This window comes from Acomys minous (assembly GCF_964271855.1).
Source record: "Acomys minous genome assembly, chromosome: 8".
Classification (NCBI taxonomy): domain Eukaryota; kingdom Metazoa; phylum Chordata; class Mammalia; order Rodentia; family Muridae; genus Acomys; species Acomys minous.
In genome coordinates this window covers 115,171,922-115,193,965 of record NC_140489.1, presented here as the reverse complement: position 1 = coordinate 115,193,965, position 22,044 = coordinate 115,171,922, and positions in this window count along the sequence as shown.

Sequence of the window (22,044 nt, the reverse complement as noted above, 5' to 3'; positions counted from 1 at the left end):
CCAGGAAAGAAATTTAGAGCTGTGGCAGCACTGTGCCTGATTCCCTACTGTGTGTATGCATGTGCGTGAGAATATGTGTGCTTGAGTGTGTCGGTGTGCATGCACACGTGTGTTCTTGTGTATATGTGTGTATGTTTGCATAGATGTGTACATAGATGTGTGTACACATGTGTACATATGTGCATGTCTTTGTGCATACATGTACTGCACGTGTATGCATGTGCAAGGTTGTGTAGGTATGTGTGTCAGGGGAAGAGAAACAAAAGACACATAAAAGCAAACTCATTCTTGCTCTCCCCCACCACAGGCTTTCAAATGACAACCCAGAGAGGGGCTGAGGCATGCTGTGGAATCACATCACAAAGTCTGATTATTACACGGAAATGAGCACTCAGGTTATCACACTTGTTTGTCACGTCAAGTGGCACAGTGTGTCACCACACAAGGCTGAGCTTGAAGTGATGGGGTGCACCAGAGCTTTTGTCCAGCTGTAGAGAGCCTACCCACGTGGGATGATGATTAAAGAGGACTCTGGGCTCTAACTACATTGTAGGATGGCTCACGAATCAAGAAGAGAAGGGTAGAGTCTACGGGAAGGGAGGAGCGTGGTGTGGGCTTCACTGTAGATGACTGTGGCTTTTCCCGTAAATGCGATCCTCGAGCAAGCGGGCGTCTGTCCAGGCCTAGCTGCGTTTGTGAACTTGGAGATTCACCAAGACCCCCTGATGTGCCCTTTGCGGATGCCAAGGGTTTACGATGCTATATTTTGGAAGGTTTTTTTTCCACTTTAAAATTGTGCCTTGGCACCTAAAGGATTAGTCCCCATCTATCCAGAAAATGAAACTGTCTCGGTGGAATGCACCCTAGAGTGCTCCGAGGCTTTTCTAACCCACCACAGTCCCTGGGGCTGCTGCGTGCCTCTCTGCAGGTGTGGAGGAGGCATCCCCGAGACCTGTGGGTCCCCTCAGCAGCACCCCTCTGCTGCTGTTTCTTTATTCAAGACTCAGCTCAATGGTCCCCTTTGGGAAGCTTTCCTTATCGCTGAGGCCAGGTTGATTACTTCTTCCTAGATGATCCATCAGTCTCTGCTAAAGAATTTGTAACATATCATTTGTCCTATTTGCTCATCTGCCTAAAAAATGATCAGTGTCCTGGAGGTAAGGACGCTGTATCTGGCTGGGTGTGTCGGTAAGTGTTTGCAACCCCAGCACTCAGGGGGCAGAAGCAGGAGGATCAAGTGTTTGAGAACTGTCTGGGATATGCAGAAAAAAAAGTTATTTCAGGGCTGACAAGATGGTACAGCAGGTAAAACACTTGTTACTTAAGTGTGGCTGCCTGTGTTTGACTCCTGGAACCCACATACAGGCAGACAGGCAAGAGCTGACTCTGTAGAGTTCTCTCATGGCCACACGTGACCCATGCCAGGTGCACAGCCACTTCACCTAAGGAGTAAGTACGCTTTCTAAAGAAGTTGTGGGGGGCTGGGGACGTGGCTCAGAGGTTAAGAGCACTGGCTGTTCTTACAGAGGTCCTGAGCTCAATTCCCAGCAACCACATGGTGGCTCACAGCCATCTGCAATGAGATCTGGTGCCCTCTTCTGGCACGCAGGCGCACATACAGGCAGAATACTGTATACATAATAAATACATAAATCTTAAAAAAAAAGTTGTCCCCTCCAAATCAAACGAAACAAGTATGAAACAAGAACAAAAAGTGACAACAATAATGACAAAAACCCCAAAAGAATAAATGGTGTATTTCATCCACTCAAAGATACACACTCCCCCTTGCAGTTTTAACATTTCTGAAATTAGAATAGCTTCTGATGTATGTCATTGATTAACTGGCAATCACAGCTTTTTAGTGTTGCACACTTGTGTTAGAGCCATACATGAAGTATGTCTCACACTCGACAGCGACTTTTAGATTGGTGAAATGTGTGGTGCCTGATTCATCACTCTCATTAGCCATTGACACGTGACCTGCAGTTGGGTAAGTGCTCCATAGATGCAGGAAGGGAGGAGCTTTTGTGGGATTCATGGATGTAGTAAGTCCATCAAAGGAGAGCAAAGCCATAGGTAGCAGGCTGCCCAGCCTCTGAACACCTTCTATAACAATGGCGGGAGCAGCCTCCGCTGCTGTGCTCACTAGACCCCTACGTCACATTATTGGCCCAAACCCCAAAGGATTTTATTTTGTTTTTTTTCCTAGTATCTGCTATCTATGGCAGGCAGTCTCTTTGATGGTGACATGGAGTCGTTCTTTACTGGGCGTCTTATTCCCTCAGAGACCTCCCAGCCTCTGTCAGCACAAAACGTCTTCTAAATAAAAACGGTTGCTCTCTTTTTCGAACGCTGTTTTCTTTGAGTTATAGTTGACGGAGAAAGACCTTGACTGCTGGTGACATCTGGCCCAGGACTCGGTGAACTAACAGCTTCGGAGAGCCTGCTAAGGAACAAACACAGACAACGACGTTCTGGAACAAAAATAACAGACGCCCTGCTTGACTAACATTTCTACGACTGGGCAGGCTAATGACTTCCTGAAACCTGCGGCCAGCCTTGCACAGACCCATGCCGTCTCCATGCAGCTCAATTCACACATAAAACCCCAGCCTGGAGTGAGAGAGGGCCAACAGTGTTCTTAGTGTATTGGCCCCTCGACGTCTGTGGAGAGAGCGGTGGTGTTTTTCCTAATGCCATTCCAGTTTAAAACTTTGCTTCCCATGATTCCTGCTATAGTTCTCACCGAGACCCCCCCCTGCCCCTCCCCCGCCAATCAAATGGATCCTACTGCTCCTGCTTACGCTATACTGGTGGGCCTCAGCTGCTGTCACACTGATGGGCAAAGGATGCGGTGGGTTGTAAAATAGACCCTGAGCTGGACATCCCTTCGGCTGCAGCCTTGTTTGATGGGCACGAAGCATCTGTTCTGACGGGCAGCTGCCTCTCTCTACCCCCAGGGAACCGCTGGATTGCTGCCTACAACAGGGAGAGCCGTCTGCTTCTTGCTGCAAGTTTAATTTAAACGTGAGACTTCAGCGATGCTAACCAAACATTTCTCAGTTGCAAGAGGCAGACCGCCAACTCTGACTGGTCTTAGTAAAAATGGAAATGTCCTAGTTAGGTGGCGCTGGGCTGAGGAGCTCAAATCATGTCAATCCCCACTCCTTCTCCTGTTTTCTTTCCTCTCTAACTTTTCCTGGGAAGGCCTTCATTCACAAGAAGCAAGAGGCCTCAGGTATGGCCTTCCAGTCCATGACCTCAGAAAGTGAAGACATTCTCTGTCATAGATGCTATTAACCTGTTCCTCCCTTTGCCCCCCCCCCCAATAAAAGATCTGACACGTGACCCTCCTGGGCTCCTGGCTGGGATGCTCAGAACCTAGCACACTACAGAATTGTAAACTCACTTAAAATATTCTGGGATTATTTTTGTGATTTTTTGTTTGTTTGTTTTGGTAGCTTAATTGCTAGGGTGGAGTTTGTAGGTGATGAACGGGGTGCTGTAACATCAGATGGCTGGATGTGGCTGGTCTAGTTGGATGAATCCCCTGCAATGAATAACAAGGAGAGAGGGAGAGGGAGAGGGCGAGGGAGAGAAGGAAGGAAGAACAGAGAAAAGGAACGTGTTCCCTGTTCCCGCCTCCTCTCCCCAAGTGCTGTCCTCCACTATCGTGGGCCTTAACGAGTCTCCTCCAGATTCCCCTAGCTTCCCTTCTTACCCCCTTCTGGAATGGCCTTGCTTGCTCTTCACAGCTCACAGATGGAAACCGGCTCATGGGCACCTCCCCTGTGCAGCTCGTCTTCGCCCCTCTCCAAAAACACTGTTTACCTTACATCCAAATTCGCTGCCCTTTGAGGCTACAATGGAGGCTCCTACACACACACACACACACACACGTGAGTCCCGTGGTCCTGCCATGCTGGCCTCCCTACATCTGGGTGCACATCTGGGCTTGGCTGGGCTGGAAGCCGTTGGCCATGCGTTGTGTTGGCTGAGTCCTCAGAGGTGTAAAAACGCCATCTCACCCAAAACAAACATGAGTGCTGAGGAAACACCCGGCAAGCAGAGGCTGCAGGGGGTGGAGGGGGGGAGGGCTGCAAGGACGTGGCCTCCCACAAAGCTCCAATTAGCCCCCGAATTATCTCCTGGGTCACGTGTGCAAGGATTTCTAACCAAAATTTGCTGGAAAATGGATTCTCAATGCTTCTGTCTATTTACCTAATACTTAACCCAAGGATAACAGCACACATACAAATTTAAAATAAAACACATGTTGGTTTTTTTAAAAATAAAAATTCGAAACAGATGGTCTCTTTTAAGACAAATATTTATTCCCCTGACATTTTTTTTCACTTACATGTTTATATTTTTAAATATAGGCTTTATGCAAAGACCTTAGCAATGTCACGATAATAAAATCCATGTTGTTCGTAATTGTCTATTTCCTAGAAGTGTAGGGCTGTGAGCTGCCTTCAGAAGCTGTCTCTGGCATCCTCCTCCTCCAGGCAGGCCAATGTGCAACCAGCTGAGACCAACTGGTGTTTATTCTGTTTACTTTGGAGCCTTTTGAGGAAGGAAGTTGTAAACTCTTTCTGACTCATGGACTTGCCCGTTGGGCGGTGGATCCTGTGCTGAGTGAAAGCTCGTGGATAGGACAGAGTTCGGAGCCAAGTTGCCAATGGTGTTTGCCTCTTTGGTGTCACCATGAATACACTCTTGCCCTTCCAGCCCAGGGTTTGCAGTTCAGCCACTCTGCCATTGTCACTGTATATTCATTTGAGTTCATGTACCCCCTTTTGATAGGGACAATCCTGGTCTTGGCCAGGGTCCTCAGTTTTTTTCCTTTTATGGTAAGTGAATATTCAAAAAGAAGAATCAGATGTGTGAGATATTAAACAGGAAAAAGAGAAACATTTACCATTGACAAGAAGCAGCCAGATGTCCTTGAGAAATACCTGAGGTTGCCTGGCGTGGTGGCGCACACCTGTAGTCCCAGCTACTCAGGATGCCGAGACAGGAGGATCGCTTGAGTCCAGGAGTTCTGGGGTGTAGTGAGCTATGCTGATCGAGTGTCCGCACTAAGTTCGGCATCAATATGGTGACCTCCTGGGAGAAGTACCTGAGGCAAACAGACTCTTCCCTGATCTTGAACCAGTTAGCTTTTCCTGTGTAACACACCAACTGAAAATGTACAGACTTAGGGCTGGCGAGATGGCTCAGTGGGTAAAGCTGTTTGCTGCCAAGCTTCAAGAGCCAGGTTCAATTCCCAGGATCTACACGGAGAGAAGCCATCCTCAAAGTTGTCCTCCGGCTTCTGTGTATGCACCACAGTATGAAAATGTATGCACATATAAATACAGTAAATGTATGTACATATAAATACAGTAAATAAGCAAATAAATGTAAAAGTTGTTTTAAAATGTATTGAGTGAAAATAGCAAAATGATATTTCTTCCTATTCTGTGGGTAAGGTAGGCAGATTGGAATGAGAGTGAATGGTTTAGGATGGCTCATGTCTGCTGGTTGATTCTGTGTCAGCAGAGAATACCTGCCTGTGCGCGTCTCATTATCCAGCGGGCTAGCCTGGGCTTAGTCACTGAGCGGCCATTGCAAGTTCCTCAAGAGCATCATCAGTGAGCAAGCCCCAAGTGATTCCAAGTCTGTCGTGCTTGTTGCTATCCCATCAGTCAAAGCAAGTCATGTGGCCAGGCCAGGGTCACAGTAGAGAGGAACATTTAAGCCTGAGTAGCAGGAGGCCATCTTTGTAAACCTGCCTAGGTGTGTGTGTGTGTGTGTGTGTGTTTTTTAAACTAATTGCCTGATAATTAAATTCATATGAAGCCACCAACTTTAACCATTCCAAGTAGAAAGCATGGAAAAACAGATCAGACTAAGCCCCTCTTTTGGCTTACATGTTTTCAAAGGTTGTGTTAAGCTTATAATGAAATCTGAATTCCTCACTAGGGTTTACAAACTCAACGTGGTCTGGGTTCTGTGTCTCCTATTTCATTTCATTTTCTTTTCACCCTCTTTTATGTACTAAAGCCAGTCCTAATGGCATTTTGCCTATTTTGCTTTTGAGACAGGCTGGCCTTGGACTCACTATGTAGCTGAGAGTGATCTTGAACATCTGACCCTCTATCTCCTGAGTGTGGAGATTACATGCCTGTCCTGTTTTTTTTGTTTTGTTTTGTTTTGTTTTTTGTTTTTGTTTTGGTTCTGGGCATCTAACCTAAGACTTTGTGCATTCGAGTCAAGGACTCTCCTAATTGAGCTATGCCCTGAACACGGCCACAAGAGAGCATTTTACCTCCCATTTGAAACTTCTGTGTTGGAAGGCCACTCCTACCACTCAGATCTTTACAAGATTGGCACTTCCTTCTTATTCTGATTTTGGTTTAAATGCCATTGTTGTTCCTCAAAAGGCAGACAAGCCCTGACCATCTACAGTCAGGCATCTACCAGTTTTCTATCATTAAATCATTCCCCCAACAGAGGGCTGTCAGTTTTGGGCTGCACCTCAACGCTCTGCTTGCGGTCACCTCTCAAGCATCCAGAACGTCACTCGGCACGCAGTGTGTGCGGTAAGTGTTTGCATCTTTGGGGACCAAGTACCCAAGGGAAACAGTTTAGTGAGGACAGATTTATTTGGCTCATGGTTTCAAGTGCCACAGTCCATCACAGTAGGAGTCATGGGGCTTGAAAGAGTACAGCAGATCACTGCATGGCTGCCAGAAAGTGTGTGTGTGTGTGTGTGTGTGTGTGTGTGTGTGTGTGTGTGTGTGTGTGTGTGTTGGCAGGAGAGAGAGAGAGAGAGAGAGAGAGAGAGAGAGAGAGAGAGAGAGAACACTAGCAGGCTTTGCCCCCTCCCTTTTTATTTTTATTTCATCCAGGCCCCTGGCCTATAGGACAGCGCTGCCCACTCAGAGCACTTTATCTTCCCTTAATTAACCCCACTGGAAGTACCTTCCCAGACACCTCCAGAGGTGGGCCTTGCTGTTCTCCAGGGTACATCTCAATCCAGTCAAGTAGAGGGCGCTCAAGAAATAATTCTAGGCGATCTTTTCCATCTTAATTTCTTCTTTGTTGTTGATTGCATTGTCAAACAAACAAACAAACAAACGGCAGACATGACACCTCTGTTATCCAGGGGTAATTTCATCTGTCTGCTTCTCTATAACCATTTCCTAAAACATAAGGCACTTACAACCTAGCAAGGACGTTCCTGAATGAACTGCCTGAGAAACTCCATCTGTGCCGGTTTGCTCCAAAAAAACAAACTCCGGGAACAAAAAGTTAAGATTGCACAGCGATAAATTATGACGACGATCCCTCTCTTTCCTTTTTCTTATTTCGGCAATAGCATTTACAACGTGACCTTGCCTTAAAAATATTTTAAAAGTTAAAAAAAAAAATGTCAAATCAAATTGCACCAAAGGACTCGTAATGAAAAGCAACAGTTGCCTGTCCTTCCTGCCCCTCTCCCCTGCCTCCTGCTCTGCTACCGAGGGCCCTGCTTTATCTGTTCCCGTTTTAGTTCTAAAGCATATCTAAATGGTGTGCTTATACCGGCCTCCTTTGATTTATCAACTTCAGACACCGTCCTCTGCCTTCGGGCCATGATGGATGAGGATGTAGTCCTCCCTGGCTCTCTTTCATGTTGCAGGCTTTCCTCAGTGTCTGGGAGCCAGGGCTGTCTGATCATGGTGAGACCGAGGCACCCAAAGGTCAATAGGAGCTCTGTGCTTGCTGGTGGCCCCTGGAAGGCTCTGGCCACCTTGCTGTGGCCTCCAGAACTGCAAGGGTATTGAAGGTCCCCCCCCCCCCAATCTGTTCCTTTTATCCTGGGTGGTGACATTTCCCTGAGAAGACTTCATGCCCTCCCCCCTCCCTCCCTGACCTGCTCTGCCCTCTGCCCACCCTTTCCTGTTCTGGCCAAGGACTTAGTGCTGTTCACTGTTCTATTCTCAGTGCAGATCTGAATTACTGGCCCCCCTCCCTACTTCTCACTTGCGTCACTCACTGCCTGCTGTGTGAGGCAGCCCCTGTTCGGGGTCTGGCCAGTTGGGTGGCTGCAGCTCTTCCCCGGGAAGGTCCCAGACCAGGATTCTGTTCTGCTTTGTCATCAAATTCCCTTCTGTTGGCTTTAAGTTTTCTGGAAATGGCCTGAAATTCTTCTGCCAAAGAAATAAGATGAGCTAACTCCTCTTGTTCCTTTGAAGGGCTCATGCCTTTTAAAAGTCACATTTCCTGGGCTGGCGAGATGGCTTAGCCATTAAAGGTAAAGGCTCACAACCAGACAGCACATTCTCTGGGGTTTTAAGAGCGAGAAATTGAGCATAAGTGTTTGTCTGCGCAGCATTCCCACCCCCACTTACTCCTGTGCTGTTCGCCTTCTCTGTCTCTGTGTGTCTGTCTGTCTGTCTCAAGAGTTATTCACAGATTTTTGCTCTGACAAGCTTGTGCTTTCCACAGTCCATCTGCAACAAGGTGCATTTTCCTATTGTGTCCCCATGCTGCTGTCCTGCAGCCCTGGCCTTTGCACTATGTCTCCCAGCTCTTGCTTATTTTCACATGCTGACCAACCCACTTGACGCCATCAGCAGGTTCTGTAAGAGCCTTTGATCAGAGCAGCAAACTGGGTTTCTTTCATCAACCCAGAGGCTCCCTGATGCTGGGGGTCCACCTTTCTGTCAAACTGGGGATACCCAAGGCTGTGAAGGACAAGCCCCTCATTAAACAAAGGAGACTTCCTCCTTCCATTTCTTCTGGGTCCAGATGAACTCATAGACATGTGTGACATAGGTAGACATTTGTAGGCAGAAATGATGGGGAGCCGGTTGGGGTGGGACAGGTCGGGGCGGGGGGGGGGGGGCAGAGAAGTAGCAGCAGCCTGTGAGATGATTGGCTTGCCTGGCTGTCAGTCTGAACTTTGTGGAAGAGCTTGGACAGTGCTGTTTGTATTTCCTGGGACCTACAGAGGTGACTGGGAAGCAGAGGCCTTTCCCCTCACGGAATGAATGCTTGCCCTCTGAGCAATAATAAGCGAGGGTCCAGAAAACGCGAGTGCCGGAGTTGCTGGAGAAGAGATCATACATGGGAGCCCACTTCAGAGGATTAGCAAGTCTAAGCGAAGCCATGTCCAGTAGCTACTGGAAGCTCTAAGTGGAAACTCAAATACCAGGAGTGACACTATAGCTGATAACTTGCCTGTGGTCAGAAGGAGATGGAGCCAGCGCTGGTATCACGACCAATAATCCTAAACTGGAAAAAAAATCCCTAAATACACAGCAGTAGTAAATAAACGAAGGGAGTTATATTACAACATCCCAACCATTATTATTTGTCTCTGTTTTCCTTCTCCAACCCTCTTCCTCCCTTCCCTCCCTCCCTCTCCTTCCCTCCTTCATTTCTTCCGTAGGGGTTAGTTGTGTAATATTGGTTGATTTGGAATGTACTATGTAAATCACACTGGCCTTGAACTCACAGACTTCCTTGCAATCTTCCTGAGTGCTAGGATTTCAGCATCACACTGTGCTACCATTAGCACTAACTGTTGTAGAACCCTTAGGAGAACTCTGTAAGACTCTCTCTCTCTCTCTCTCTCTCTCTCTCTCTCTCTCTCTCTCTCTCTCTCTCTGTGTGTGTTAGGATTCCATTTTAATTCAAAGCCTATCACAGCTACTGATGCCCCATCCTTCCCACAGGACCACATTCTGATAAATTCCTTATAAGCGGCAAATGCGTTCGCTACACTAACCTGCTGGGCCTCCTAGCTCGCAGCATAATAGGGGTTTCTCTTCCTTGTGAATGCACAACTGACTGTGAGCCATGATGCAGAATTGTGTAAGAGGGTTGTGCCATATGTTGCCAGTCCAGAAGACATTCAAAAATCAAACCTTTTAAATACAGTTTCAACCAAGGCCATCTTGCTTTTTGTACCATTGTAAAGTGGGGGAAAAAAATCTAAGCTGAACTACTGGAAGCTGGAAACTGCATCTACACACCCTATAAATTCTTTTTGTGGTGAGCGCTCTCAAATGATACACAGTCTTTTTGTATTCTGAATTTTATGTTTTCATCATTAAGGGGGAATGTTTCATTTCCATTGACTTTTCTTTCTTCTTTTATTTATTTATATTTCAAAGATACAAGGGCTGGGGACATGGCTCAGTTGGTAGACTGTTTGCCTTGTGTGTAAGAAACTCTGGACTCAATCCTCCAGCACTATGTAAACCAGGCTTGGTAGAGCACCACAGTAATCCCAGGGTCTTTAAAAAAAAATCAAACAAAAGAAAATGACATCCAGTGTATTCATAGTGCACTAGAGGCTGCGAGTTCAGAGTCTTACGAACTTCAAAAAGGCCCTGAAAGTGAATGAACTTGACCAGGTTGAAGAAAAACCAACAGCCAGAAATATAATCAAATGTCCTTTCATTTTACTTGAACATGGTGGAGGAACATATTATACAAACACATATGATATCGGAGATTGCATGTTAAGTTTGAAACTGAAAAATGTAACATCTGAAAAAATAAAAATATGTAATTATTAATTTTTTCTTTCAGGCCTCATTACTTCTTTACTTTAGAAGCAGAAAGGTGACACCTTTCTTTTCCCCAACTTGTCAGTGTCAGGTCTTGCATTTCACACTGTGGTGCACTCTACGGAGTTCAGCCTTGAATCTTTTAGCTGGGAGCAATGGCTTTATTTAGTTTGGTAATGGAGAACAGCTGTTCATGGCGGAACATGGAGGGAATCCTTTGTACGATAGATTTTTACATGTAGAGTAACCAGTCCTGAGATATTTGTAGGATTCTGGGATTCTAAAATTGGAAATTTTAGTTTTGAGGACTGAGCCCATGGCTCTTCCTGACACCAAGTTAACTGAGAAAGCTGAGTGTTTCGACCTCCATTTATGGTGTACTATTAAGAAAGGCAATTTTCATAAAATTAGAATCTTTCGCGGGAATCTCTCTTTCACAACAAAAGCTTGGGCCGAGCAGTCTAAATCTCTCTTACTTCTGAAAATTGATTTCAATCTAGGGAAATGGACCAGGTTATTCTTTACCAACTGAGTTTCTTGAGATATAATTTCATCAGGAATCAACAAGCTAAATAGCCTATGTCTTTATGTATGAATAGCTGACAAAGAGTGTCTAAAAGGGCTGGATGGTAGTTGTTTTTCCTGAAAAGCCCGTTAACACACTGATTCTATTTTCCTGGCGAGTTAGGTGAGTACATTTGTTGGATGATACAAGTAAGTTTTCAACTGTTACTCCATTCCATAAATAAGAGGCGGCAACATCATTACTGCCCCTCCATTTATCCAGACAGTTGAGGGTTAAGGTTGCTTTGCGTCCAGCTCATCAAGAGCGCACAGTCCCTCCATCTCAGGCATGGAAGTGACCTCAGAGGCCCAGGCGAAGGGCTACAGTTTTAGTACATCATTTTCAAACTTTTTCGGTGAATTATTTAGCATCCACAATGACCCACATTTTGTCACCTTGCATTTAAGTTTCAAGAGAAGGTCTGTGTTGATGCTGACCAGCCCAGGGGCTCGTTGACTGGTGTTGGTCTGTCTGTGTTAAGTGTTTCAAGACTTGCCAACACGCAAGGCTGAGTCATTTCCTGAAATTGTGCCCGTGACGGACACCATGCCCCAAAGTGCTCTGATGATATCCAAGTCTCTTTGGAACCATAAATAAATACAGCAGACTGGGTGGCATTATTCAAACTGGCCTTCCACAGGCTTCCCTAGGAAATGCCACGGATGATTCAACTTTTTCACACACTGTGCCCTGTAGGTTCTCAGCTGTGTTCTTACCATGCGGAGCAACAGCGTTTCTGTTTAGTCTCCCTTTCACAAATATTTGTTGTGTTCAAGCCATGGATTCCTGTCCTCAGGAGGTAGATATTCCGTTAGAGATTCCTGGCCTAAAAGCCTCAGGTGCTCCCCCCAACCCCGCACCCCATTTCATCCCACAGTGGCAACGTTTGCAATAAACCTGAAAGGACAAACTTTGAAACCCAGTCCTTTGTTTTAGATCATAAAGTTTACATATCCCGGGCAAGTGTCTTTGATTGGATTCCTTTGATACTGATATATTTTATTTGCATGTCAAAATGTCAAACTTGGAAGAGTGTTTTTAAAATAATTATGATTTAAAAAAGCTATATTCTATTTCCCTCCAAACATGCAAGCTTGATTATATATATATACATATATATGTATATATATGTATATATACATATGCACACACACACACACACACACACACACACACACACACTCCACTTTCTTCCCTTTTGATTGCATTACCTATATCTAAGTGGGCTGGGTATATCTATGCCCTTTATTTCTTTGGGTATATCTATGCCCTTTATTTCTTCATCTTTACAAGGCATACACATTGTTATGTGTGTGCATATTAACATTATTTTCGTCTTGACGCTAGTATAGTCTAAGGCTAATGAGAGCCAAGGGCTGGCTTTCAAGTGGACGGGATTTCCATGGGAGTGGTCTGTCCACATGGAGCTAGTGCTTAAGCCAGTGAGCTGGAAGTGTTGGGAAGGCTTAGCAGACAAGTAAAAGATGGATGTTCCTAGGTGAGCTCAGACCATTATACCTTGGGAACCTTGGTCAGCTCACCCAGGAGCTGTGCGCATTGATGAATCTGTGTGCATGCTCATGTGTGCTTCAAGTGCCCCTCTGTGTCGTCGGGGTTGGGGTTGGGGATGAAAATGGTTGTTCCCTTAAAAAATCTGGTAGTTGCTATCTACCCATTTGGTGTGTGTTGTTGTTGTTGTGTGTGTGTGTACATTGAGTTTTTTTCTCTATCTCTCTCCACGTATTTAAACAATATTTACTTTTTTTTTTTTTTTTTTAATTTTTCGAGACAGGGTCTCTCTGTGTAGCCTTGGCTGTCCTGGACTCACTTTGTAGACCAGGCTGGCCTCGAACTCACAGCGATCCGCCTGCCTCTGCCTCCCGAGTGCTGGGATTAAAGGCGTGCGCCACCACCGCCCGGCTTCAATATTTACTTTTATTTTTTCATGTGTGTGAGTGTTTTGCCTGCATTCATATGTGAACATGACATACATGCCGGATGGTTCTGAGACATCATGTGGACTCTGGGAACTGAAGGATGGTCCCCTGGTCCCCTGAAAGAACAGCAAGTGCTTTTAGCCACCAAACCATCTTTCTAGCCCTCCACCTCATTTTCTGAGACAGGGTCTCTCATGGTATCTGGAACTCCTTAACTGGCTAGACTGGTTGGCCAGTGACTCCTTAGAATTCTCCTGTCTCGATCCCCCCCCCCCCGCCCCCCGAGCATTGGGATTTTAAGTACCTGCCACCATACTTGGCTTTTTAGTTTTGGGTGCTGGTGGCCAAATGCAAGTCTTCACGTTTATGCAGTAAGCACTTCACCCACTGAGCCATTGTCTCAGTCCTGTTGTTATTTATTTATTTTTACTTGTGCAGTCCTGGGGATGAAACCCACATCCCCGCTCATACTAAACCAGCACTCCATCACCCACACAGGCACGCATGCACGCACACCCCCATCCCTTCTGCTCGCTGCGTCACTGGCAGCTTGACCTGGGCTGGGCTTGAGATTGGAAAGCCCACACAGCTCCCAACCACTTGACTCGCACAAACTTATATCCTCAAAGTTTGCCGCTGACCCAAAGGACAGCGAGTTGAGCGGATCACACACTCTGTTGACTTGTAGTCTCCTGCTGCCATGGCAGGAGGGTGTTTCTGATTTTCTTCCTTGAAATTCCTTTCCCCCAGAGGCTTCTGGGCTCCGGAAGCTCTTGTCATCTCCTCCTTGAGGCAGATGAGGACGAGAGCTCTGTTGGGAAGCATTTCCACTTAATCAAGGCCAGTCATACCCAAGCTCTAGGATTAGCCCGAGATCTGCAGATCTGCACAGTTGCTTGGGCAGCCTGTTTTCTGTCTTCACTACCTTGTTATCTGGCCCTTCTCTGAATGCCTGTAGCTTTTCCAGGACTTAAACAACGAGATTAACAGCTATCATTTTTTTTTGAATGCCTACCATATGCTATGCTCTCTAGTGAATCTTTCACAAATATCATTGATAATAACAACAGCAAAGATAACTAATATTTATTAAGCATTTACTGTGTGCTAGGCACTGTGCCAAGCCTAGTGCGTGTATTAACTCAAGGAGAATCTGTTCGGTGAAGTAATGTATGCCTCATTATTTTATTTTATTTTTTTACACACAAGCGACGGATGGCGGAACTGGGATTTGGACATAGCTTGGTCTGACTCCAGGGCCTCTCCCCCACTCATGGTGCACACTTGTTTGGTTGTGTTCTAACTAGGCCACTCACATCAAATTGCCTAAGATGGGCTGGGCAGTACAAACAGAGCTGGCTAGAGCACGGTATGCCTAGTTCTAGCTCTACCTCTTACTAACTCCGGGTGTTGAGGGGTGGGGTGCGGGAGAGCTCTGTGACTCCTGGGAGCTTCGGCTCATCTGCAACATGGACATAATGGTATTACTTCCGTTGTCATAAGGCTTAAGTGAGTTACACAAGAAGCATCAATGGGGGGTGCTGGATGCCTAGGGGGGTTGCTTGATGCAGGGACCGCTGCTCTTCTAAGATAGTAGCTTTGATATGGGACAAGGCCACATTCAGGTCACATTACTTAGAAGCCGAACAGTGTCCTCTGAGAAGTATCCTGATGCTACTCGTCACTGAAAGAAGCATTGTCTTACAGACCCAAGGGTTAAGTGGCCTCCGTCCTATGTAGGCCACGGGGGCGAGGTGGACACTCTTCTCTTCGTCAGTCAGTTTCGGAATATCACCCTGTGTTCAGAGGTTTGACTTCCTGTGTGACGCCCTTTTGATGGCATTGCACTACCAGTAAATACATACAGCTGTGTCTGTGACCCAGCCACCGTGGTGGCTTTGAAACCCTTTAGACGCTCTTTCTATCAAAAGGTAGCCTTGAGCGGTCTAGCCTCCAACCCAGAACAGACACAGCAACCTCCTTCTCTTGAAGATACAACGGAGAAAGTGGTGTTCAGTGTCTTCAGAGGCTGCTGGGAAAGGTGAGACAGGTTCTGCTCTGGTCACTCTCTCAGGACAGCCAGCCAGCCACCATGCTGGGATTAGGTTTTGGTGAATGTTGAGAGACTCACATGGCGGGTTGGACACCAGCCACAGCTAAGTTCCTTGCTGACAGCCAGTGTCAGTTTCCAGATGACTGAATGAGACCTCAGGTGATTTGGTTCAACCTTCAAGCTGTTTTTCCAGCTGACACGTGGTGCGGGGACACGCTGTTCCCCACAAGCTTTGCCTAATTGCTGCCATGAGCAAAATAAATGCTGGTGTTTCCAGCTGGGAGGCTGTGGGGTGTTTTGTTATACGGCAGCGAAGTGGAACGTGCACACACATACCAGAGCACTCAGAAGTGCTGGACGCAGGTCTACGTGCTTGCGCTCTGAAATCACATGACCCTGTCTCAAATCTTCCTCTGGCAAGCTCCCTAGCCTTTTGAGACTGGTAGTCCCCTGCAAGATGATGATAATAATAATAATAGCCATATTGATTGTGGCTGTTGTATTAGCTTTCTCTGGTTGCCATAGCAAAATGCACAGTCTGGGTATCCCAAACAACAGAACTTTCTTTGTTCTTGAGCTGTGAGTCTCAGGCAAAGTCCTGGCAGAGTTTTTTTTTTTTTGTTTTTCTTTTTTCTGAGGCCTCTCTCATGGGTCTTCAGAAGGCCATTTTCTGTGTTCTTCTGTGTGTGTGTGTGTGTGTGTATGTGTATGTGTGTGTGTGTGTGTGCCTGTGTCTCCTTATTTTATTTATTGCATATGAGTGCTTTTTATCTGCAGAAGAGGGCATCAGATCACATTATAGATGGCTGTGAGCCACCATGTGGTTGCTGGGAATTGAACTCAGGACCTCTGGAAGAGCCTGCGGCGCTCTTAACCACTGAGCCATCTCTCCAGTCACCGACTTTTCTTCTTAAAAGGAATATATAATACTGTTTAGAGCCTATCTAAGAACACTAGAACCTGATTGCATGCTCCAGGGGAGATCTTGCCTCCCCTGTCACTTGAATAATGAGAAGACCAGCTTTCTACTAAACATAGTGTGACCTGCTGGCTCTCAGCTTTGTGGTGGTGGCAGGGGAGTCCCTTCCAAGGGAGGTAGAAGCTATTTCCTGACCCTTCAATGACTGCTTCTTCCTTTGGGGACCCTTGGAAGGCCTCCTGGATTAAGCCTGGTGGAGCATCTCAGAATGTTCTAGTCAAGGAGAAACAATTATGCAGAGAGCAGCAGTTGGTGTCTGGGATCGCTTGCGTGTTCCAGAACTGACCCCTGGCGTTGTTCCCACTGCACAGGGTTTGGAAAAGGTATTTTAGAGTGAAAGTCCTGACTCAGAAAAACCTTCCTGCCAAGTCTTTTGTTTTCCTTTTGTTGCCACGGTGTCTGGGGCTGAGTTTTTAAAATGGCATTTTCCTGGAAAGGACTTTTTGGGTTTCTTTTGGGAATGTATCATGTAAAACAAGATCACCAGTGGGCCTTTGGCATGATGTCCCCAAGGCCAGCTTGGGAAATAGCAGGTGGGGGAGGGTCACTCAGAGTGGGAAAAGGAACAGAGATACATTTGGAGGGAAGGTGGGATGTGACTAAGTGGCCAACATTCCTGGGTCAGAAATAAGCTCACGGCTCAGATTCATTCCATTAGGCAGGCACTGTGATGGAGAGAGACTGAGAGCTATGGCCCAGGGCCAGCCTTTGGGAATGTCCCCAGGATCCTGTTGGCAGTAGTCCTATGTCTCTGTCCATTACAGAGAGGGCATGTTTGTTCCTGAGCCTGCTGTTATCATCACTGCCTAGGCTGTGTAGGTGAGGGGGCATGTATGATGCCCCAGGAGCCACATCTCTTCTATTTCTAAAGACAGCGAGGTCTGTAGCATTTGCTCTGGAGACTTCAGAAAGCTTGAGCTGTGTGTTCTTGTGGGACTCGGGGGTCCTCAGTACAGCACCTGTTCTATTCCTGTTTTCCAGAAGCGTGTGCGTGCGCGTGTGTAGTCTGGCTTGTGGGGCTGACCCAGTGGCCTCTCCATCCCCACTAGCAGCATAGACACTGGCAGCCCTGTCACCACCTCCCTCGAGGCCCAGAGCTGGGGCAATGACTGTTGCCAAGTGGAATTTCTGTGGCAGGAAGGCTCTTGGGAGGGAGCTCTCTGTAGAGGTGACGCCCATCCTTTAGGCTCCTCTGTTATGCAGGCCGTTCCTCATCACGCCCCAGCCTCCTGATCCCAGACTCCGGGGTCGCCTGGGTTCATAGTGATCTAGCATAAGGATGAGTTTGCCAATTCTGAAATCCCCTGGACCTCTTTGTTTAAGTTTCTGTTTTTTTTTTAAATGAGTTTAATTTTGTAACTAGGATTGATGAAAATTTTGGCCACTGATAGATGAAATGAGCCCTTAGCTCCTCTCTGTTTTCTGAGGTTAGATATATACGCCTCTGGGAGATGGAAGCAGGTGAGGGAGTTAGCCTAGCCCTCTGAGCATGTCTTATTTTTTTTTTCAGGTGATCAGCACCTATCCTGAAGCTACCAAGGGGCTCCTGACACCAGGTAACTCATTGTCACGCGTGACATTCCACTCACCTGTGTGCCAGAAACCAGGGACAAAGCCCAAATACTTATTTCTGTAACTTCACACCACAGTTTAGAGTTACAGTTGGTTGCACACAGTAGGAAGGAAGGAATGACACACCTAGGAGTTGCTTTGACGTTAGAAGGTCAGAGTTAAGCGGCCAGAGTTAGTGCAAGTCCTTATGGACACCACCAGGGCCCCAGGATCCTTTTATTGTAATTTTCTTTTACCCTTAGTATTGAGTAGCTTTCCCCATCTTCCTGCTTACAAGATGCCCACTGTGCCTCCAGGCGTTTTGTCCTTATTCCTGGGTAGGAAGGGAGATAAACAGAGATGAATAAAGACAAACCACCTCTTCTAGAGGCCCATCAGGTAGCTTCTTTCTGATTCACCGGGCAGAGGCACAACACATGGACTGTGCTGTGTATGTGCTGTCTCATCTGCAGCCCGTTGCTGACTTGTGGGAAACTCCAGATTCTGTTACAAGAATGAAGAAGAAAGAGTATTAACCCAGGAGCCAGGATAGGTACTTATTATTAGTCATGCATATTGCTGTAATAAGTTTCCAGTGGATCAAACTCTGTACGTGCTAAGGATGCTCTCGCTCTATTGACTCTGCCCCAATTCCATTTTTTTTTTAATATTTAGCGTTTGATGTCCTCTTTGTCCTTAAATGTCGCAGAACCAGACATTATAATTATTGCTACCTCACAGTTTTTGTTAGGATCGACCGCATGTTTCATGTCTTCTCTTATCAGTGACTCTCCCATTCATCTCAGCTCAATTTAATTTATTTTTATTTTTTAAATCAATATATATTATTAATTTATTCATATTACACCTCAATTGCTATCCTATCCTTTGTATCCTCCCATTCTTCCCTCCCTCCTGCTTTCTCCCTACTCCCTTCCCCTATGACTGTGGCTGAGGGGGACCTCCTCCCCCTGTATATGCTCATAGGGGGAATTTTATTCTTTAAGTAACAGAGACTCTTGTCCTCTTCCAAAGATGGGATGGTTTAAAAAAACCAAGCTGATTGAGCTTGGTTGATTGCTCTACAGTGATGGTTGATGCATTAGCACAGAGCTATTACTGGCTGGCTTAGGCTAGTGCCAAGCCTGCTGTCTACTTCTTTTTTCCCCTGATAATTTCTCTTATCCTCTGGTGCTGTTATGATTTTTCTGTGGCCTGTGTTTGGCCTTTTCTTTGTTTCTATTCTTTCTTTCTTTCCTTCCTTCTTTCTTTCTTTCAAGTTTATTTATTTATTATGATGTACACAGTGCTCTGCCTGCATATGCACCTGCAGGCCAGAAGAGGGCACCAGATCACATTACAGATGGTTGTGAACCACCGTGTGGTTGCTGGGACTTGAACTCAGGATCTCTGGAAGAGCAGTCAGTGCTCTTAACCACTGAGCCATCTCTCCAGCCCCTGGCCTTTTCTAAAACGATCCTGCGTGTACTTTTCTACTTGCTCCAGATTCCATGTTTCTTCAGTTTAAAGATCTCTGTCTGCCTCAGCTGTTCCTCTTGTTGCCGTAACAGGATACTTTTCACGGGCAGGACACGGAAGAAGGAAGCATTTACTGTGGCTCACAGTTTGGGGGTACAGCCCATGGCATGAATAGCTAGTCACATTAGCTTATGTAGTCAGGAAGCAGAGAAAGACGGCTGCTGGTCCTCAGTCCACTTTCTCTTTTTTCTCACTTCACCCCACATGCAGTGCCCACACTCAGGGTACAACTTCCTTCTTCAGGAAAGCCTTTCGGAAAATACCCTCAAAGGCAAGCCCACATGTTGCTCTCCAGCGTGATATCAAGTTGACAATCAGAGCTGGCCATCACGGCCATGTCGCTGCTGTAAACTGTTCTCGGCACTCTCTGAACACGTCTCCTTCCTTTCCTTCCGTTCCCCTTTAGCACTGTACCGTTCCATCTTCTGTTTAATACAGTTTGACTATGTCTTTAATTTCTAAAGCTCTATAAGTTTCTTTTTCTTAAATTTATCTTAAAAAAAAAACCCCACTATTCTACATGTTCTTTGTGTTTTAAATTCCTCTTTGCTTGTTTGGCATTTTAAACACATAGGGCCATAATTTCTTAAAATTATTGCTTCATTTTAAAGTGTTTGGGGGTACGGGATGGCCAATTCCAATTGTCAACCTGATTTTATTACAAAATGCTTAGGGCATTAATGAGGCGTGCCTTTGGTTGTGCCTGTGAGAATGTTTCTAGAGGTTTAACTGAAGAGTGAAAGCCTCCCCTAAAGAACAGGCACCATCCATATGGTGGCACTCAGAGGAAGGACAGCAGGTTACCAAGAAGAGACTTGATACCCTATGAGCATATACAGGGGGAGGTAATCACCCTCAGTCACAGTCATAGGGGAGGGGAATAAGGGGGAAGTGGGAGCGAGGGAAGAATGGGAGGATACAAGGGATGGGATAACCATTGAGATGTAACAAGAATAAATTAATAAAAAACAAACAAACAAAAAGAACAGGCACCATCCACGGGCTGGAGTCCCAGGCTGAATAAAACAGGGTGGGGGTGGGTGGGGGTGGGGCGCAGGGAAAGCCAGCTGTGTGCTAACTAGCATTCTTTCTGCTTCTGGTATGTGCCTTGCACCAAACCGCCTCCACCTTCCTTGGGACAACAGACTGTAATTCTGTGAACTGTGAGCCAGCTGAAGCAAACCCTTTCTCCCTTAAAGTTGCCTTTGTCTGGCATTTGGCCATCGGGGACAAGGTAATAGCTCTCTTATTTGTTTTGCACCCTTCTTTACTGTAATTTTTAATTTAGCTGTGTTCCCCCTTGGGATAAAGAGAACTTCATTGACCTTCCTGATGCCCAAGGGATAGTACAAGAGTCAAATTTTGTGTTGGCTTATGTTTATTTAAAAATAATTTATATGTCAGGTATATGGGACAAATTTATATGCTAACCTTGCTAGATTATTTTTAGATTTTTGTCACACACCTCTGTAGCTGTTGCTGTGAAGGTGTTTTGAGAGGTACGATTAGCATGTAAATCGAGAGACTTTGAGTGGAACACTCCTCTCTACAGTGTGAGTGGGTATAATTCAATCACTTGGAGGACTGGAGAGAACAAGGTTTTTGCCTCCTAACTATCTTTGGACTTGAAGTGTAACATCAGTGATTCTCTGGACCTCCAGGCTAATCTATTAAAGTCAATCCTATTGGCTTTGTTTTCCTGGAGCACCGTGGTCCATACACCAGGTAAGCAGTGTAAATTTGTAGAACACCTTTGTGTTTGGTGCTCTAGTGAGACTTCTTTTTCTCCAGGAGATTTCTTTATCTTATCTCTAACCCTGGAAAGGAGCAAGGATCACTAGGAATTCCCTAGGTCCATGAAAAAGGCTCAAAGTAACTGTCACCTGAGAGTCTCTGGTACTCTTGCGAGCTCCACCTCAGATCCCCCAAACGGCATCTGCTCATCGTTGGTGGCTTTTATTGGGTCTCACTCAACACTTCAGCCTCTGCCAGGCATGCCCAACACTGTCTTCTACAAAGTTCACACTGGAGAACTGAACAGTAGAATTTTAAGAAAAACGTCATACTGTTTTCAATAAGCTTATGATTTTGCGTTGGGCCACATTCATGCTTATCTTAGATTGCATGTGGCCACAGCTTGGCCCCTTGCTGCGGGGTGAAATATCTTCTTGAACCATCGCTGTGTCTGTTGATGTGCTCAACCTTTAACAGGAGTTATTTTTATTTCTTGTACATAGGGATTTTCTTTATTTTATGAGCTCAAGTACGCCTGTGAAAATATTTTTTTTCTGCTCATGTTTGTGTGGGTTTGTAGAGGGTGTGGAAATTCACACTAGCTCATTTTGTGTTGTTACTGGAACCCAAAAGCCAAATCACTTTTCATGTTGCTGAAGAGAGCTTTTAAGGCCCCTTCGTAAGTCACCTCAACCCAATCACCCCCAAGACACTGAGGGATTGCTCCTTGATTGTACTTCTCTAGCTTTCATAAAGCCTGAGGTTCAATGTCCAGTACCCCCAAACTGACCTGTGATCCTAGCACACTTATAACCTCAGCACTTGGAAAGTAGGTATGAAATTTTGCTACAGTCTTTCGTGTGCTCTGTTGAGATGGGTTTGGCTTATGTACCTCCAGGTCACCCTCATTACATAGTGGGCTTGAGGCTAGCCTGGGCTACATGAGACTTTAGTCCCCACCTCCACCCAAAAAGCCCTGGTTCCAGCTATGGCCCAACTGTCACTCCATGGTCCAGGACATGTCATTCCTCTCTAGATGTCAGCGGTCTCAGGACTTGTAGAAGCAATAGAAAATATTGGCAAAGAGTGAGCTTCTAAAAAACCCAAGCGGTTGAGGGAAAAAGAAAGCATAG